We start from the raw sequence: 19,842 nt of genomic DNA on the forward strand, positions 1-19,842 counted from the left end.
CAGAGCACTGAGGGCCCTCTAACTAATGGTGTGTTCTCATCACAGCCATATGCCCTCTTCCAAGCGGGCCCCAGGTTTCCAGACCCCATCACCACCCTCTGTTTCTAATTCAGAACGGAAGGATCCTGTGGAAGTGGGTGGCAGCAGGAAGGAAGTAGTACTATGATGTCACTGGAGGTACATGTGTCCAGGGGTGGACAGGCCATGAGACCACTACCACCCGGCCTTTAGAAGGTTCAGCCTATTGCTCTTCATCTGCATGGGGATCTGAACCAAGAGGAACAGGCCTAGGCACAGGGTCAGGGATATAAGTTAGACCCAGGATGTAGCTTCATAAACAGTACAGTGCAGTGGGCTGAAGGGTCAGAGATACTTTAGTGATCCCTCCCCAAGGTAACACTGAAAAGACAAGGATTGGAGCTCAGTTTGGGCCAGCCTTGCCTGGGCTGGGGGAAGACAAGGAGGCAGAGGGCAAAGTGTGAGCATGTAGTCCTGAATCTGTGGGCTCCAGTCTCACTCTACTCGGAGATCAACTGCATAACAAGTTTATGTGCTCTCAAGTCAATCACAACATTAATTGCAAAATGAGATTTATTTCCTCGCCTGAATTGAAAGTCCTGTATTGACACATGTCTGCTACTTGGCACCTTTCATGTAAATTAATGCCTCTGTTCATCAGGGTCTGCATGCTGATGAGAGCAGGTGGTTGTCAGGAGCAGAGTCGGGCTCCAGCTGCATGGTCTGGAATGATGCTCCCGGATGCAGCTGAATCCCAAGTCACTCGCTCTCACCAGGCTAATACCGCAGCCTACTGCTGCTGGGGGAGATCTTTCTGGGCTCTGCTCCGTTTTTTCCCTACACTCACCCCTTCCTGAGTCTGAGTCTTGAGAAAGGCAAAAAGAGGGGCACTCTATGAGGACACAGGCTTCCCCCGTCCTCTCCCACTACAGGTTGTCCAGATTGGAAAGCAGAGTTATGGAAGTTTTACCCCCGAGATCCAGAAGCACCTGCAGTTCCAGAATTCAACTTGCGATGGGAGCTCCAACTCTGCAGGGAGAAGCAAGAGTCTGAAAAGACGAAGGGAGTCTGGGTGGGAAGAGGAGGAGGCAGTCAGAGAGAGCAGTGCTGCCAAGCATTCTGCAAGGAGAGACAGTCAGGGGGAGAAGCAGAGAGATGGTTCTTCCCTTGCACTTGGTGGGTTTTCTTGGTTGGCGAGGGTGAGACTTTCTTTCTGGAAATAGCTACACAACCACACCACCCCAGATGTCACTGGCATTGCTAGGGCTCTGTCCTGTGCTGAGACCCTGTCTGCCCTTTTTCTGATGGCCCATGGAGAGTCCAAAGAGGACCGCATGATGGATTTGACCCTCTCAGAAGGTCAGGCACATCTCTAAGCATTTGACCCCTGTTAACCCATGGGATCCTCTCAGTGACCCTCTGACAACACGGATCTCATCCCCGTGGTGCTGATAGCGAAACTCAGGGAAAGGGGTGATGAGTTTTCCCGAGACTGCACAGGCAGTGGGTGAAGACGCGATTCAAATGGGGGCAGAATGACACAGAGGCAAGGGACAGACCACTGCAATACCAGGGCACGACACATGGCACTGCATGGGTACAAACATACCCAGAGGCGAGGAGAAGCTGGACACGAGGGTAAGGGAAGGCTTTGTGGGTGAAGCATCAGTTTAGAGCCGAGACCTCAAGGACCCATGAAGGGGCCAATAAAATACCCAGTGAACAACACAGGATGGCTTCCACAGGAAATCAAATGTCCAGAGCCAGGAAAGGGCGGGTGTAAAGCCCAGCTCACCAGCTAAGTGTCTGCACGCCGATTCCCTCATTCATCTGAGCTGCTTCCCTGTTCACAGCAGCAGTTACTTTGCAGGTTCCGTTGAAAGGCATGCTGGTAGACCGCCGAGCACGGTGCCTGGCACCGAGTACGTGCTTAGGAGGTGAGCACCATTATTTTGGGGATAGTAGAAAATCAATAAACTTCCACGCCTTTCCACCAAGCGGGAGTAACCCTGAGCCGAAGACAACAGGCAGCCAGGGAACACAGTAAAGACATTGCCCTATTTCCTCATTAAAACCTGACTCTGCTTTGGGAGTGGGGAGATTCTTCCTCCCTCCTCTCCCATACATTGTGATTAACTAACCTACTCCAAAGTGGGAGAAAGGCCACTTTCCTCGCCAATAAATAATAAGGTGAAATTTTCCTGTAGGCTCCAGGCCAGCCCCAGTCTCATCTTTGTGAGCGAGCGAGAGGCCTCTCCTGAGCGCTGAGGGTGACTATAATTGAATCATTTGGCATGAAATTGGGGAATGCACTGTAATAAATCAGACCCTCTCTGCATCCCAGAGGAAGCGGGCTAGTAGATCCAGCCGTGCAGGCCTACAGCAGGGGCCACAGAAGGGGACCCGGTTTTCCCCTGACTGTTCACAGGAAGGGTGTGAAGAGGTCACCCCACCTACTTTTTTGGCTCCATTTAGGACTGCGTCGCCACACAGGGCATCAGTCCAGCCTTTGATGTGTTTAGAGAAATAGATTCCTCCGGCAGCAAAATCAGACTAGGAAAAGCAGAGGCTCGGAGTCTGACAATTTAGGCTCAACCCTTGGTTCCATTCCTTCCTTGCTGTGTGTCCTTCGGCAAGCTGCTCAGCCTCCCTGAGCTTCCCCTATGCCAACACGAGGATTTATTCTTACAGAATACTGTGTTCATTTCTTACTGCTCCTTAACGAGTACTAATCCTGGTGGTTGAAAACCCAGTCCGAATTCAGATTCACTGAACGCAAGTCAAGGTGCCCGCGGGGCTGGCTCCCTGTGGAGAACCCACTTCTGTGCTTTTCCACCTTTAGTGCTCACTGTGTTCTTTGGCTGCTGAAACCTTCCTCCACCCTCGAACACCTCACTCCAGCTTCTGCTTCATTTCCTCACCTCCCCGCTGACTCCAGCCCTCCCGACTCCCTGTTATAAGGCCCTAGGGATTACAGCAGGCCCACCTGGAAAACACCAATGCTACACCGTCCACGCTTTCCACTAACCTACTCCAGAGCGGGAGAAATGCCACTTTCCTGTCCAGTCATAAGGTGAAATCTTCCTACATGCTTAGTCACATCGGCAAAGCCACTTTTGTCAGTAAGGTAGCATCCCTGGATTCTGGGGATTAAGATGCAATATCTTTGGGGGGCCATTCTTCAACCTACCCACTGCCAAAAAGCAAAACCAGGTGTATGTGTAAAGAATCAACACCTGGGATCACACCTGCTTAAAAAGCTTTTTTACAGCCAAAGAAATCACCAACCAAATGTGGCAACCCACTGAATGGGGAGAAAAAGCTACCAGCTGTTTCTCAGATAAAGGACTAACATCTAGAATATATAAAGACCTCAAAAAAGTCACACCCCTCCCCAAATATAATGACCCAATACAAAAGCAGGCATTTCTTAAAGAAATATAAATAGCAAATAAATAAATGAAAAAATGTTCAACATCACTAGTCATTTGAATGGTACATATTAAATGCTGAGATCCCATCTCATCTCAGAAAGAAAAGCTGTTTTCTTTTTTTTTTTTTCTTTTTTTTTTTAATTTTATTTAAGAGGAAAAAGAGAAAAACACAAAACAAAACAAAGCGGTGTAAGGGTACATGTAATACAGAACTACAAAAAAAAAAAACAGTAAGAAATCACCTGTTAATAGATTACATATTATCATCTTAGAAATAGTTGCTCAAATCACAATATCAAAGAATACAAAGTGAACATTCAAACAGAGAGACTGCAAACAGCTGTGTTCAATGATCCAAAAACATTAATATAGTCAGCTATTTAACACCCCTAAACACACTTGCTGTTATATCCATTAGAGCTCTTTTTTTTCCCCTCTCTGGAAAAGCTATTTTCAAGAAATCAACCAGTAACAACTGCTGGAGGGGCTGTGGGGGAAAAGGACCCCTTCTCCACTGTTGGTGGGAGTGTGAATTGGTGCATCAATATGGAACTCAGTATGGAAAGTCCTCAAAAAACAAAAGCTACGGGGCTGGGGATTTAGCTCAGCGGCATAAGCGCCTGCCTTGCAAGCAGGCAGTCGTGAGTTCGATTCCCGGTACCGATAAAAAGGAAAAAGACCAAAAAAAAAAACAAAACAAAAGCTACAGGTTCCACTCCACCCAGCTAGTCTCCTGCTTGGTATCTTCCCAGAGGAGTTAAAAGCATCATGCCACAGCAATCTATGCACACCCATGTTCACAGCAGCACATAGCTTGTAATAGCTAAACTTGTAATAGCTAAATCTTGGGAAGAGCCCAGCTTCCCATCAACAGATGAATGGTTAAAGAAAACACGATTGTTAAATGTATTAGAGTAACCACTCTGCCATAAAAAAGGATAAACTCAACACACTGCTAACTAAATGGCTGCACCTTGAGAACATGCTTGTACGTGAAATAAATTGGACACACATGTAAACAACACATTGCTTCTCTGGTGTGAGAAACAGAAAGTGTAAATAAAGACCAAAATAGATGATAGATATTGGGAAGTAGGAAGAAAATGTTCCAGTGGGAAAGGGAACAAGTGAGGAGAGAGGGAAGAAAAAATAGGGGAGAAAATAGAATGGAAGAAAAAAATGGAAAGAAAGCTTTGGTAAATAAGGAGAGGACGAGGGGTTGTAGGGAGAGGAAGAGAATGGGAAAAAAAGAAGAATCAAGATATATCATGTACAATTCCCTAGGATGAATGTGATAATTATGCCTATCAATAGTGCACCGATGAAGTTTTTTAAAAATCTAAAAGCTCCCTCAAAACAAAAGATGAATGTGTAACGTGGTTAACCCAGTACCTGGGATCCAACAGGGCCTAACTGTCCATTGCTTCTTCTTGTCCATGCCACCCGAGACACTTGTGCCCATGGGGGACCACCGCATGGCACATGTCACCCAGCTAAGTGGCAGGTGAGTCCCCGGGGCAGACTCACTTAGCACCACCCGGGAGCTGCACTGCTAACAGCCAAGACACTGTTCCTGGCTCTGGGATGAGTCACCTCTAGTCACCAAGGGCCATGGCCCTGGTCAGGGGCTGTTGGCAGGAAAAAGGAACATCCTCAGGGCAGAGAAAGTCATCGTAGGACTAGATAGGAAACTGTGGTACAGCGGTAAGAGAATCCTTCACGAGTCTCCCCCTGGACAAACGCTCCCCCGCCACTGCCCATCCTCTCCAAAGACCACAGAACCCCTATATGCTTGCAGCTCACCCACGGCACTGGCTGGCCTTGGCACCAACCCTGACCCCTAACAGTATGACTCTTCCCTGTGCAGCTCTGCCCTGTCCACTGGCCTCTACATCCTCTCACTCACTTTATCAGTGGAGAGAATGGGTCAACTCAGCGCGTCACAGATTACCGAGCTAGGGAAATCAGCTAGATGAAGTGAAGGGGCCAAGCGTACATGGGACGGATCCAGAACCTTCGGTCCACACCGAGGGGAGAGAGCAATTCCCAAAAAGCCAATATGGGCCAGTGTGGACTCTCAGCCTCAAACATATGTGCTTGACAACCACTCACCTCTAAAAGAGACCCAAAACCCTGGTAATATCCAACAGTAATCACTAGGTTTACTAGTTCTTGGAATACTGAGGAATCGTTAATAACAAACTGCTTAACCGTTAAGAATGAGAACTCCATGAATTGCTAATCACAAATTCCCACTCTCTTTCCCTGCAGCTGCCAGCTTTGCATGGTAAAGACACCAAAGCAGCCCAAAATCTAATGCTGCCAGCTGCTGTGTCCCTAAAAGCAAAGATGGCCATTTCCACCAAGGGTTCAAGAATCCCAGAACGTACCTGGGATTGCCTGATCCTCCCTGGGATATTGAGGATGTCTTTCCATATTGTGAGATCAAAGATAACTGTTCAATAAAGTAAAGAAACCGAGACCTACTGCCTGAGTTATCAATGATTAATGCAAATTTCCTTTAAGAAGACAGGAAGTCTTGGCTTGAAAACTTCAAGAATTAGAAGGCAGGAAGAGAAAGACAGAATCTTATCAAGGGAAACCTACAGCCATCCCCCAGAATCATGGACAGCGGAGTCATCTTGCCCTGGATGCATCGGCAGAGTCATCTGTAACTTAGATCCTAGGAGCCTCATGGCCTCATGGGTGAGGTGGTCGTGTGCAGGTGAACCTCCCTGCCTCCCAACTTCTGGAAAGGTGGTCAAATGCAAGCGCTTGCCCCTTCAGGGCCCCTCCAGGCTTTGGCCATTTCAAACACACCGGAGAAGCAGAAGTAGCCTAGGAGACTCTTGTCCGGGACAGTGGGACTCCTGCCCAGGCAGGGGGCGGGAAGGGAGGAAGCTTCTTGGCCACAGTTGACAAGGTTCTGTCTTGCTGCCGAGCCCAGCGTAACGAAACACAGAGGGAACGGGAGTGAGATTCGTGCTGAGTATGTTTATCAGCCCGTTTCCAATTTTGTGTCTGAAATCAAACAGCCAAGGATCTGCATGCTTTGAATTTCAATCTGTCCCTTTAGGGCAGGTTATGAATACGGAGCATGAGTTCTGGGCACCAAGAACTGGCTGTGTACACACATTTACCCCTGTGCTGGCTTTACCACGGGCCTCACCACAGAGGTCCTGCAGGTTTCGCTTTAGCCAAAATTCTTGTGCCCCACCCCAAAAGGTGGGGAGGGATTTTTATTTCCATCCAAAAAGACCATCTGACTTTGCTCTGGAGCTGGCAGGGTAGCTGATGAAATTTCATTTCTTCCCTCAAACACTTACCTATTCTGACAGCTTGGTCCCAGGTAGGCGACTTCATTTACCAGTGGAGTTAAACTGCCAGGAAAACAGTCTCAGTTTCCAAAACCTCTTCCCAATAGAGGCAAAGAGGAAACAAACACTCATCTTGTGGGCTTCCCAAATTGCAATGGAAGTTAAAATGAACTTCAAACAGCAACATCTTAGAACTTAGTGAGTAGCCATTGATTTTAGATATTTTGAATTTATGGATTCGTTTTACGTTGCCTTATGTTATGCATTGCAAAGCCTTCAGCTATGCGCTGCATTCTCAAAAGTTATATGCTGTCCATGGATGTGAGGGACCAAGTTCTAAATTATGAGATATAAAAGATAGGTTTTCTGAGTAGGAAAAGATGATGCCACCAGCAGCTTCAGAAGTTTTCGATAAATCAGGGCACCTGACATTCAACTTGGACTTAAAGAGCTCACACGCTTGGCCAAGTCTAAGTCTATGCATTTGGCAGCCGTATAATGAATAGCTGGTCAGGATTTAGGCCCATTTAACTTGCAAATATGAAAGAAAAAGAAAGAAATTGTGATAAATTCTTTCAAAGCAACTTGGTTTTATTTTTGTAGGATCAAAGGGCAGTGCTGCCTTCTGGTTTTATTTTTCAGACTCCAAGGGCAGAGCTGCTTTCTTTTCTCATCTTGGGTTCTCTTCAAGATGCCCATATGAATCTAATCAAATCCTCCTCCCCGAATATTGCATCTGTCTCTCTAAAATTACGACAGGCAACCACCATAAAGCTCAAAAAGTATGAAACTGTGCTCTGTTTTATTTTTAAGATCTAGTTTGGTCAATTCTTAAGTGAGCCTACAGCTAAGCATATGTCAATTATACTTCTACGGGGATTGGTCATTTTTTAAAAAACAAAATTTTTAAGTGTCAGCCTTTTATGGAAGGAAATCTGGCCATGAGCCATTTATGCAAACACAACTGTGGAAAAGCATTCCATTTGCACTCAGGCATTTATCTCTGTTCCTTTCCCTCCCTAAATAATCTCAGCGTTCCACGGACCTCTGCATCCATTGACATCTTCCTCTGTGGTCTGCAAGGACAAGAGAGCCTAGAGACAGAACTACTGAGACTCAGCTCCAGGAAGCAGACTGAAAAAACCTTGGAAGAGGAGATTCTCCCAGCGCACTGGAGCAGGCCAGTGTCCTGGAGCCAGGAGAGTAATCTCACTGGAAAAGTGGGAATGAGCCAGGTCCAGCAGCCGAATACAAGATCCGCGCAGCCTGTTCCTTATTCTGCCTCGCCTGCCCCTCTTCAGCGCCCCCTTGTGTTTTCCAGCTAGAAGAGCTGCCCATCCTTCAAGGTCCAACCAAAGTGGCCCCTCCAATCTTTTTTTTTTTTTTTTTTAATTTAAAAGGAAAAAGAGAAAAAAAGCAGAACAAAATAACTTTGTTGGCCAGATGGTGAGAACCTGACAAGGAAGGGTGAGTAATGGCCTAAAAAGGGCAATGGAGAAAGGGAAGCTAATATTTGCCCTGAATCCCCTGGGAGGAGGCCACTAGACTTAGCCACACTCCGCTGCATGTACCTCATCGCGCTGAGACTTAGCAACTGTCTTACCTCTTCCCCACTCACCCAGCCTAGGAACCTGTGTTCTCCCAGGTCCAGGAATGTACTCCTGGGATTTCATACATAACAGGGCCTGGGACATAATCAGTTCTCAGAAAACTGTTGAATGACTGAGTGAAGCCATCTACTCTTATATACAAAGAAAAAATGGACCCTGGTGGTCTCTACAGTCAGAGGATTATGGAGAATTCTAGAAGATCCCTTGGCATAGGAATCAGTGACTGACTCCACTATGACCACCTTTACCTCAGACTCAAAATGATGTTCCCAACCAAGAAATGGGTAAGATGTGGTATTTTTACCTAGTGGAGTACTACTCAGCTATAAAGAAGGATAAATGTGAAGCTTTTATAGATAAATGGATGCAACTGGAGGCCATACTCATAAGAGAAATAAATCAAACTTGCAGGTGTAAGCATCATCTTGTCTCCTTAGTGAAAGAAACTAAGTAAATGAGATGCAAAATTTGCGATACTGACAAAGAGAAAGAAACTGCTCACAAGGAAAGAACAACTGGGATGGGAAAGGAGAAATGAAGGAAGGGAAAAGAAAAAAAACACATATATATATGATAACTACTAATTTCCTTTAGTTCCATTGAAAAGATTAGTTTGTGCTTCTATCAGATGATTAATTTTGCATGCCTGTATCCTATAATCTGAGCATCTACTTTGAATACAATATGCAATCTATTAACCATTGTTAATTTCTTATCCTGGTTTGAAACTCTGTATCACTGTTTTTATTTTTGTTTATTTTTCTCTCTATAAAATAAAATGACAACGAAAAAATGATGTGTCCAAACCAACTACAGCCAAATACACGAACCACAATACCACCGCTATAGTTGGAGATGGAACCATTACAATGTGTTTGCCCATGCTGACCTTTCACTGTTCTTTCCCAACACTGAAAAATAACCAGACATTAGTCAGTGACATTGTGACCTTCCTTGTCCCATCAAGTCTCCGAGTGTCTCTGCCCTAAGCCTGGAGCTCTGAAGCTCCACACGATTCCTTCGTAGCAACTCCTCCCATCCAGAGCTCCTGATGGATACATGCAATGGCTCTGGGATGTGTCCATGTTTCTAAATTGGATTTGATGTCCCAGGACTTTCTTCCCAGTGTGCCTCCAGTCGGGGTAGACCACAGAGAGATTCTTGTAGAAAATCTGTGTTTTTTATACTTGGAAGATTTGGACAGAGTCACCCACCGCTTTTGTAGATCAGCCGATTGTCACTTACCTGGCACAGGGCAGCTGTTAGCTCTGCAACTGTCCCAGCTTCTCTCTGCCACATCCTCCTGCTCCTGGGACAGAGTGTGTCATCTGAGATGAGCACCCCACTTCACCCCCAGGATGCCCATGCCACCAAGGTTGGAGGTAGTGAGAACTCAAATCGGTTTCTGTCTGTCCTCACTTGGGTTTCCATCTTTACCCTACTTGGAACCTCTTGTCTGTTCTGACTTTCTGCCTTGAGAAATTCACTCTCCAGCATAACACATCAACCGTCCAACCCACTGGCACGCAAATTTCTAACCCTGTAACTGTCCCTACATCTCCCCAGGTTATGCTTCTCTGATGGAACACTCTGTTGTTTGTATTTTTTATTTTCTGTGTGTAATGCTGTTCTGACATCTTTTAAAAAAATACATTCTAGGGCTGCAGATGTATCTCTGCACAAAGGAGCTCAATTCCCAGGGCTATGAGGGAGGGAAAAAAAAACAGAAACAGCAAAACCTTTCCTAGAGACAGCAAAGGGCTCGACCTGGAGCTTGTCTTCGATATGCAAATTTCCAGTCCAGCACCACACTTTGTCTATCGAGCATACATCCCAGGAGGCAGGATTTCTCTGCCTCAGCCCAGAACCAGTACTGGGGCATCCAAAGATGGCCCCTGAGTGTAGAGCCTGCTGAAACTATTCAAACTAGCCTGTCCTAGACTCTTCACCTCCCCTGCCTTGCCTTTCCCATGGAAATTCCAATAAAGGCTCAGCCTAGGCTCTCCCCTCCTCCCTAACCCTCTTGCCTCCTGGCCACCATGTTGCTTTCCCATGGAGCTCTGAGTGGCAAGCCACGTCTCCAATTTCTAGGAACTATGGCTACAATAAAGTTTGATTTCCTGAGCTTCTGTCTTGTCTCCTCCATCCACACGTGACTGACCACTCCACAGAAGGGCAGATAAGACGCACCTCCTCCCCAACAAACACACTTGCCAGGCAGGTGCTTATGCCACTGAGCTAAACCCCCAGCCCACCAAAGTTTCTTCTTGACTTCTAGCATTCAGGTAAAGTTTCCTTGCCATTTTAAACCTGAAATCATAGCTCATGACTGGATGCTTCTCTGGTCTTCATTATTTTAAGCTTTAACTGTCGCAGTACATCACTCTCTGATAAGTTACTGGGGTGTCCCACACATTTCCTTTATCTTTTACCCTTCTCTACCCCCAGATCTGCACATTCATTCCTCTCTTGCCATCTCAGGGAAAGAACCACAGAGCAGAACTCAGGGGGAACAAGTGAGTCAGCTCTTGGCTTTTTAAGTGAAAATCGTGTGTGGATTTAGGGCACAGAAGACAGATGAAGAAGAGCTCAGCTGGACCAGCTCGAGATTTCCTGGAAAGACTTCTGCTTCCAAAATAGTTGACGTCAAACTCTTCCCACCCCCTTCCTGTCTCCAAAAACCATCCCAAAATAACAGGAAGCGCGAGACACAAAAACAGGAACTCCAAATTAATGAGGCCACAAGTCCTGCACAAACCAAACCATGACACCAGAAATGGAGAAGGGAAGAAAAGGCAAGAAGGATGCGATGGAGAAAGGTCAAGTTGAGGGTATGGAGGAGGTCATCGGAAAGAGACAGGCCAGGTCACCCCACAGGCCTTCAGAAAGGCATAGAGCCCGGGCAGCAATGAATTGTTGGAAGGATGGGGCTCCAAGATGGGGAGACTTGATGAAAGTCTACGAAGAGCAAGTAGACTCGCAATGACCAGCCTCTCAGAGGACCCCAGTGACCCTGCCATCCTGGTCTTCCCACATCGCTCCTCCCTCACTGAGCCAGGGTCAATCTGTGTGACCAACAGAACACAGAGAAATGAGGCTCCTCCCTTCTGAGATGAGACTTTCCACACAGGTCTGAGTGTGTCTCTATTTCAGTCTCTGTCTCTGTCTCTATTTCTGTTTCTCTCTCGGTCTCTCTCTCCCCCTCCCTCCCTCTTCTTCTCTCTCTATCTGTAATGTGTGTGTGTGTGTGTGTGTGTGTGTTTGAGGATGTGTTCACAAGTCATCACTAGCCCTGTGAAGCAGTATAGGACTTCTCAACAGCAACACAGGTAGCTAGAAGATAAGCAACAACTTCAAATCTGCACTAAAAATTACTTTCAGCCTAAAAATGTTACCCTGGCCACATTACCAGTCAAGTGTGAGGCCAGAAAAAGGACCCAGTCAGACACTCAAGAAGAAGTCCAGCTCTGTGGACCCTGTCTCTGGAAACTGCCAGCGGCTGGACCGCTCTGACGTGAAGCACAGAACCATGAAAGATGCCCCACAGGTTGAGGAGGAAGAGTTCCCCACACAGGAGAGAGGTCAGGGGTGCCCAGGGCGATGGCCTTCCAGCAGGCCAGAGTGCCCAAGCCAGGCTGGAGAGGAAAGCAGAGGACTCCAACAGGAAGTCTCTAGGGAGGAGGAAACAGCTCTCATCCTGTAACATCTGCATCAACCACTGTCACACGGAATTGCAGGAAGAAGTGAGGAAACTTAACTGGAAATGCAAAGAAAATCAATTTTAAAACCGTGATTATTAACCTTTAAGAAAGTTGATCAAGAAAGGCCATAGGATCAAAGCGTATTCAATAGTGAACGATAATACTACAATTCTGATGAGGAAACGCTTAGCATTGGTAAAAATCTGTTCTACAACTGGATCGGAAGGACGGCGGGGCTGAGCAAATGCACAGAAGGGTCCTACAGTAAGAATTAGGTAGAGCATATCTAAGGTGGACAAGTCAGGAGAAAGCCACAACTACAGATTATCTGCGAACCTGGAGCAATGGCTGTGGGAAGACAAGGAATGGGGTGGGAGGCTGAACATGCTCTTTCTCGTTACAGGACTTGTAGTACAATTTGTCCTTCATGGACCAATGCCCGAATAAAGAGAAGGACACCTCGGAAACGGCAGCAGGGATGGTCCTAAGTCCCTCCCATGCACCCCCTCAGGACGTTGGCATTGCAGAAGTCCCAGCATTTGTCCTGTCCCGGGAAAGGGAGAGGGCCACAATCAATTCAGTGTCCCTCACTCAGTACAACTGAACCTTGAAATAAATACTAAGTTCAGTCATAAAAAAATAAAGTCACACTTTCGAACCCCCTGAGTGAATGGACTGACAGGCACACCCGCTAGCCTTATGCCCCAACAGAACTTTCTAGAATGGACTTTCTACACTATCCCATGTAGAAATCCCATTGGCCATACATATGGCTAAGGAGCTCTTGAAATGTGGCTGGTAGAAAAATAAATAAATAGAAACAAAAAATTGAAAAAGAAAAAGAAATGTGGCTGGTAGAAAAATAAATAAATAGAAACAAAAAATTGAAAAAGAAAAAGAAATGTGGCTGGTGGGTATGAGGAACTAAACTTTAACTTTAGTTTATTTAAATTTGAAGAGCTATAGTTGGCTGGTGGTCTCCATGATGGATGAAGCCATGGAGTAGCTTTCATTGCGTCTGTCATCAGCAAACGGGGTCTCCCAGGTGCCAGGCCTGATTTGAGGCCAACTGGACAAAGCATTCCCAGTCCCTTTCCTCTCATGTGTGACTGGAAACTGTGGTCCATGCAGTAGAAGGGAAGGGAAGGGAAGGGAAGGGAAGGGAAGGGAAGGGAAGGGAAGGGAAGGAGACAGAGTGCAGAAGTGAAGACCCGCAGGGCCTGCCCTCCAAGGGAGCTGACAGCGGTGGCCATGGCGAGTCTGAAGAGCAGCACAGGGGCAGGGCCCGGATAAGTAACTCCGAGAGACAGGCGGTGGAATGTGGGAGGGGACAAGGGGATGCCAAGGCGGACATGGAGGAGCCCTGTGAGACAGGCTGCTCCCTCCAGGATCTCCTCAGTTGGGGTCTCAGTCTGTCCCCTGCCCAGTCCTGGAAGGAACCAGGGAGGACACGGTCATTCCGCTGCTGCTCACCACTCATTTCTCCACAGCTGCTCCCTCAGGCTCCCCCAGGCCTCACCAGGCAGTCTCTCCCTCAGGTTCGGCCAGGCCACGGGGGAGCCAGGACCCCCAAAAACTACCAACCAGGCCCCTGATGAACTGTGAGGGTCCCAACCTCACTATTGGACCAGTAGGTGCTCTCGGGTGTGCATCCTCCCCCTGAAGGGTCCCCATCTGGATGACTACCCCAAGGGGCCCTAAAGTTTAGTCATGTCCCGGAAACCTGAGGTCAGTGAGACCACATCGCCAACCGTGATCCACATACCGACGGGAAAATGGGGACCTTCTGGGGCACAGGGACCTTGGTCTATGGAAAGAGGAAGAATGACATCTAAATGTTTAGAAAAGCGATTCTTGATTCCGGAGAAGAGGAATTGGCTGGAATCACAGCTCCGTGCCCACTCAGCAGGGCAGTATGAGCAGAAGCCAGCCCGATTTTGTAGCCCACATCCCACTGTGACACTCAGGCCTTGGAATCAATGTCCCCCCTACAGGACCTCCCAGCACCCAGGCCAGGTGAGATCCCACACCGCATAGTCTCGCAGGACCCTGTGCTTGCTTCTCTGGTGCTTATCAGTTGTCTAGGCACTGCCTGTTAATTTACCAGCCTCCTCCACCTGGAGGGAGCCACTGGGAGCCAGGGACCAGGAATAAGTCACAACACAAGTGTGTCTTCTCCATTTCAAAAAGAAACCAAGTTCCTTCCTGACCCGTAGCAGCCACTGGTCTTCCATGCCAGGGACCGCCTCGGGGAGCTGGCAGAGCCTCAGGGCAGCTGCGGCTCTCACAGCTCTGTGGGCAGGGAGAAGAGCAGAGAAAGCTGGCAGAAGTGGAAACGACCACTGCACGCATGGTCGTGCAGTCCAGAGTCCCAGGGTCAGCACCGTATCCTCCCCGTCACAGATGAACCGTGTGTGCATTAAAGAATTGCAAGGAATGCACAGGAGAGGTTTCAGTGGAGGCGACAGCATTTCTTCAGCCTTACAGAGACTGTCAGATGTCATTGTAATATTCATTGTCTTTTCCCCTGACTTAAATCACCATCCGTCCCGGATCTGATGTACACCTATCAGAGAGAATAACAGATACTTGCTGCTCCAACCTTGAGTCCTAAAACAAGATAATAATTCTTCTGACACTGCAGAGAATATCCCATCAGTTAGTCAAAAAGGAATGAAGTCACCTAAATATATTTCTAGCACCCACCAGGAGTTAAGCACATTCGTTATTTTTAAAAATGAAAAGAGAGAGAGGAGATGGTTGGTTCTTAAACCTAGAAAAGCCATGGATTTACTACTTGACCACAGGCTAAAACCATATAATTTTACTTCAAATGTGTGTATCCAAGCTGAGAGAAGTTGTCGTGAAAGGTTTAATCTTAAATCAAATGTTCTTTCCAATAAGGTCATTAGTGACAGGCTGAAATGCTGCGAGGATGTATTACATGATGGATGTTTGTCACTGGTTCAAAGAAAAAGGTACGGTGAGCCTCAAGGGTCATTTCCCCAAGCACAAGGTATTCTGGAGGGCCAAAGCTGCCAACTGATGAAATCCAAATTGCTCTCCTCCCTTCTTGCCACGTTAATTACTCCTAACTTTGCAAAGACAGCACCTTGCCTGAGTTCCACTGCCTCCTCCCACTGCTTGAGAAACTCCGAGTCAGCACGTCTGATCACCAAAACCCAGGAAATAGAAAGAAAAGTTACACAGTCAGAGAGGTCCAGAGGCTTTTCCAGAGAATGACATTTATGGAGATTTCTGGATTTTTGTGTATGAGAATAACCTAGGTAACCACAGATAGCACTGGGCCACAGGTCAATGAGGATTTAAATTCCTTCAGGTGGTACAAGAGCTGTAATGAGACCATTAAGTAATAATTTCACTGCTGTGTTTCCAGGATCTGACACAGTGGCACACAGACATTCACTGAATCCCTGAAGTCCCTGTGCACAATCCGAGTCCCACAGAATCAGAATTCAAACACCGGTGAGGAGAAATCTGAGTTTGCACTGCTATAGGCATGATCAAAGCCTGACCCTCCACCTACAAAGAGGTGACTGTGTATAAAATGTGTTGCAAAATAAACAAGCTTCTCTTCAGGCTCCCAGAATCCCCTCCTTCTCTCCAAAGCCTGATGGGTCATATCTTTATTGACAAATAACTGTAATAACCAACCAGCAATGGTGGTTACAATAAGCAGAACACCTCCCATAAAGAGAAAGCGTTATAGTTTACAAGTGTCCTACATGTATATTTTCTCAGTTGTCTTCCTGGTAGTTTTACTCGAGAAGAAAAGAGCCAGGGTTACTTTCCTACCTCATGGACTGAGGAGCTGAGGCTCAGAGAAACAATGCAATTGGCCAAAAACCACACAGGAAAGATGTGTCCACACTAAACCTGAGAGTTTCTACCTCTGGTTCCATTGTTTCCTCCCCTTCGTGGTACCACCTTCCGACCCAGATCCCAGCAGGACCCGCTATGCACCTGGGCATACAACCATGCCACGGTCCACTTCCAGAAACCTGCAGACAACCTGCAGTCCCAGGAACATCGATGACCATGTTGTGTGATGACCCTGAACTGGGCTTTATTTCCTTTTCCTTTTTGTTTTGTTTTTTTGTTTGTTTGTTTGTTTGTTTCTTTGTTTTGCTTATTGAGAAAGGATCTTGCTTTGTAGTGCAGGCTGGCCTTAAACTCACGGCAATCCCCCTGCCTCAGTCTCTCAAATGCTGGGATTATAGATGTGCACTACCACACCTGACTTGGGCTTTCTGAACAATGAGACAAAGCCAGGGCACTCTTTGGAGCAAATAAATGGGCTCCAAAAAGAATATCCAAAGAGGTTGTCACTGATTCAGAGAAAACACAGAACCACCAAACATTTCCTTGAGCATTGCTAACAAGAGATCCCAGATGCCCATAGAAACGTCCCTGCTAGAGTGATACTGCTGCTCTGTGCCGCTCTGCTCATCTGTCTTCCACAATATTGTACTTTCTGTTGTGCAACTACATGGAAAAAGTTATTATCGGAGGATGATTCTCTGTACTCACAGTAAATTGCTGCTATGAACAAGTCCTCTCTAACATCATATTCAAGTGGCACTGGGTGTCGAAAGCCACTGGTAATTCAGGAGTCTTCCTGGACTAGCAACTTCCAGCTCATAAGCAAAGCACAGACTCCAGGAAGTCAAGCCAGGGGTAGCACCCTTCCTTCACAAAGCACCTTGGGAAAACCTCTCTCTGGCTCCATTCCCTCCCTGCCTAGGTCTTTCCAGACTGCGGGGAGTCAGAGCCAGACACTCTTACTTATCACTAGTTTCATAAGTGGTCAGCCGTGGCTACGCTTTGGAGACCTCATGCCTCTGTCACAGAGGACTCCATGTACCTTGCTCTTCTGATGGTTTTACCTTCCAACCTCATTTCACAGATGAGAAAATTGAGGCTCTCCTGAGTTTCCTGAAGACAATCAGCCTTCGCAGACATGAGCAGAATGCCAACAACAAGAGACCCCAGAGGAACGAAGGCAGCCGGATTGTTCCCACCTTGCAATCATAGATTCAATAGTTTTTTGTTTCTTTAGGGTAAACATAACTTCTCTGTGCCACAAGGCTAAACTCCGGGCCTTATGTGATCCTGGCATCAATAGAATCGAAGATAAATATTTGTGGGCTCACTTTGTACAAGAGGAAGCTGAGGCTGAATTGCCCGCAGTCATTGAATTAACAAGACACAGACCCAGAATCCAAATAGAGCTTGGCCTGGCTCCAAAGCGCTTGCCCCTCCGCCTCGCTCAGTCTAGGTGTGTAACAAGCGCGCTGCAGGGCTGGGCTGGAGGCTGAGCTCCCTGGGACTTTGGAATTCTACTGAGCATCTTTCCTTGCTGTCCCAGAAAGGAACCGCAGAGCCTGCAGCAAGATGCAAAGATGCAAGATGCTAAAGAAGCCATGCTCCTGATCACTGCCCCAAAGGTGCCCTTTCTGAATAAAGTCCACACCTTTCACCAATCACTACTATGTCTTCATCCCTTTCCTCTGCCACTCAGGGACCAGCCAACTTCCAAGACAGCCATCAAGCCAAGAAATGAGGCAAAGGTCTTGGGAACTCACATTCTTGGGTCTCAGACCAGCGTTAAGTGTGCTCCAAACCAGGCTGCCCCCAACCCTGAGCCCAAGCTGCATGCTCCCCAGAGTCTGCTCACTCAGAGGAACAGCAGGCCACCTCGGCGGGCTGGGGGGAGAAGGAAAACAATTGATTTTGTTTGGGAGAACTTTATGTTAGTCCTTTTTATTATCTCAAGAAGGGTCATGAAATCCTCCAAAGCAAAATCAATTACAGCCATGCTCGTGAAACCCAGAGCTGCCCTTCAGCTTGCAAGCAACAGGCAGCTCTCTGGAGGAGAAAGTGGGGCCCTGAGGGCCACCCGGCTTGGATCTCTGCTCTCCATCAAGCTCTCCTGTCAGCCCTGAGGCCCACAGGAAGGAACAGGGTGACCCCTGAACCCTGGTCAATCAATCCCTTCTCCCAGCACTTGGGAAGAAGGACCCAGAGTCAGCTGCCCAAATACAGGGAGAATTGAAAGGACAGCATCCTGGTGGCCAGGAAGAGGGCATCTTCAGCCACATATCCCCAAAAAGTCTTTGCTCATTGAAAAATCTGCGCAGAGAAAGAAGCAACTAACAGGTTGAAAGAAGCAGAAATGGAAGGCAGAGTCCTGGAGAATCTTCAGACTCTGCATGCAGCACTCCCAGTGGGGCTCAGCTTCCAGAAAGAATTCAGGTACATCACAGGTCCCCCTCTCAGATAAGCTGCCTCGATCTGGTCAGTGTTGTTTGCAACCAAATATTAGAAGGCCTCTTTTCTTCTGCTCGGTAAGTGTAACAAAAATACTCCCACAATTTGTTTAATTGTTTTCATTAAGAAATAGTATGCTATATGAAACACTCAAAATAGGTAAATCTGTAAATACAGAAAATATATGGCTGGTTTCCAGGGAGTGAGGAGGGGCTTGGGGTTTTGTTTTGAAGTGAGGAAAATGATTTCGACCTTGGTGTAATTGTGGGTTGCACAACAGTGTGTACTGAGTACCATTAAATTGTATGCTTTCGATAGTTAATTTTGGTAGTGTGAATTTCACTTCAATTAAAAACAAACAGTATGTTACATATATATAACAATATGTCATAGCAGGAAGTTCCATTATAGATGCTGAGTTTGCCAACTAACTTGTTGAAGTATCTAATTTATGTGTCCATCTGTTCATTAATGAGATATATAGATACAAATATCACATCCTGAGCACTGTGCTAAGGATATTGAGCTGGGCAAAATAGACCCAGACCTTGCCTTAGAGCTGAGAGTGGACAGTTCACAAGCTGTGACGTTGAAGTACAGCAGTGGGCATCCATTTTCATCCTCCAACACCTACTCCTACCTTTCTACCCAGAATGTATTCTCCGTGACACAGGAAGGAGGCTGATTCTGACCAATCCTTCTGAGAGGTCACTGGGAATACTCCCGCCTCCCAGGCACAATGATTGGCTCAGGAATGGTCACATGACCAGCGGTGACTCCATCAGAATCTCCCTGGAATGTGTCAGCCATTGATATTTTGAAAAGTGCAGTCTTTTCATCAGTAAATAAGAGGATGCCGCTATGAGAGACACCCAGAACCTTAAAATTAACTGCTAGCTGATATCTTCCTCTTCGTTTAAGCTAGTTTCACTTGTGATCCATGTGCAAGATAGATAATTTATACTGCTAATCTCTGTTAGCTCATAAAAACAAAAAACAGTTCATGCTGTCATTGTTTGATTGTTTGATCATTTTTTTATGCCTGGATCTTGTAACCTGAACAATTACTTCTAAGATAACAAGATGCAATATATATTTACTAGTGTTAATTTCCTGGGGTTTGTTTTTTTTTTTTTTTTTTTTTTTTTTTTTGGAAATTCAGTATCATTTATATCTTTTTTCTGTTTTTCTTTTTAAAATTAAAAAAATTCTTTCATTGCAAGGAGAGCAAAGGCAGTGTTGGGTACAAAGAAAACTCATGGTATATCTGTCAGAAGATCTCAGGTTATACGATGTGCTTTGTCCTATAATCTACATGCTTACATGAGATCTCAGTGTTGATTGACCTTTGGATATTTATTTTTACTCACTTTACATTAAGATTTCTCATTGAGGGCCAAGGATTTAACTCAGTGGCTTAAGTGCCTGCCTGGCAAGCACAAGGTCATGAGTTCGATTCATGGTACCAAAA

The sequence above is a fragment of the Cavia porcellus genome, unplaced genomic scaffold (assembly GCF_034190915.1).
Source record: "Cavia porcellus strain 051 isolate PalLab524CR breed Dunkin Hartley unplaced genomic scaffold, mCavPor4.1 scaffold_6, whole genome shotgun sequence".
Classification (NCBI taxonomy): domain Eukaryota; kingdom Metazoa; phylum Chordata; class Mammalia; order Rodentia; family Caviidae; genus Cavia; species Cavia porcellus.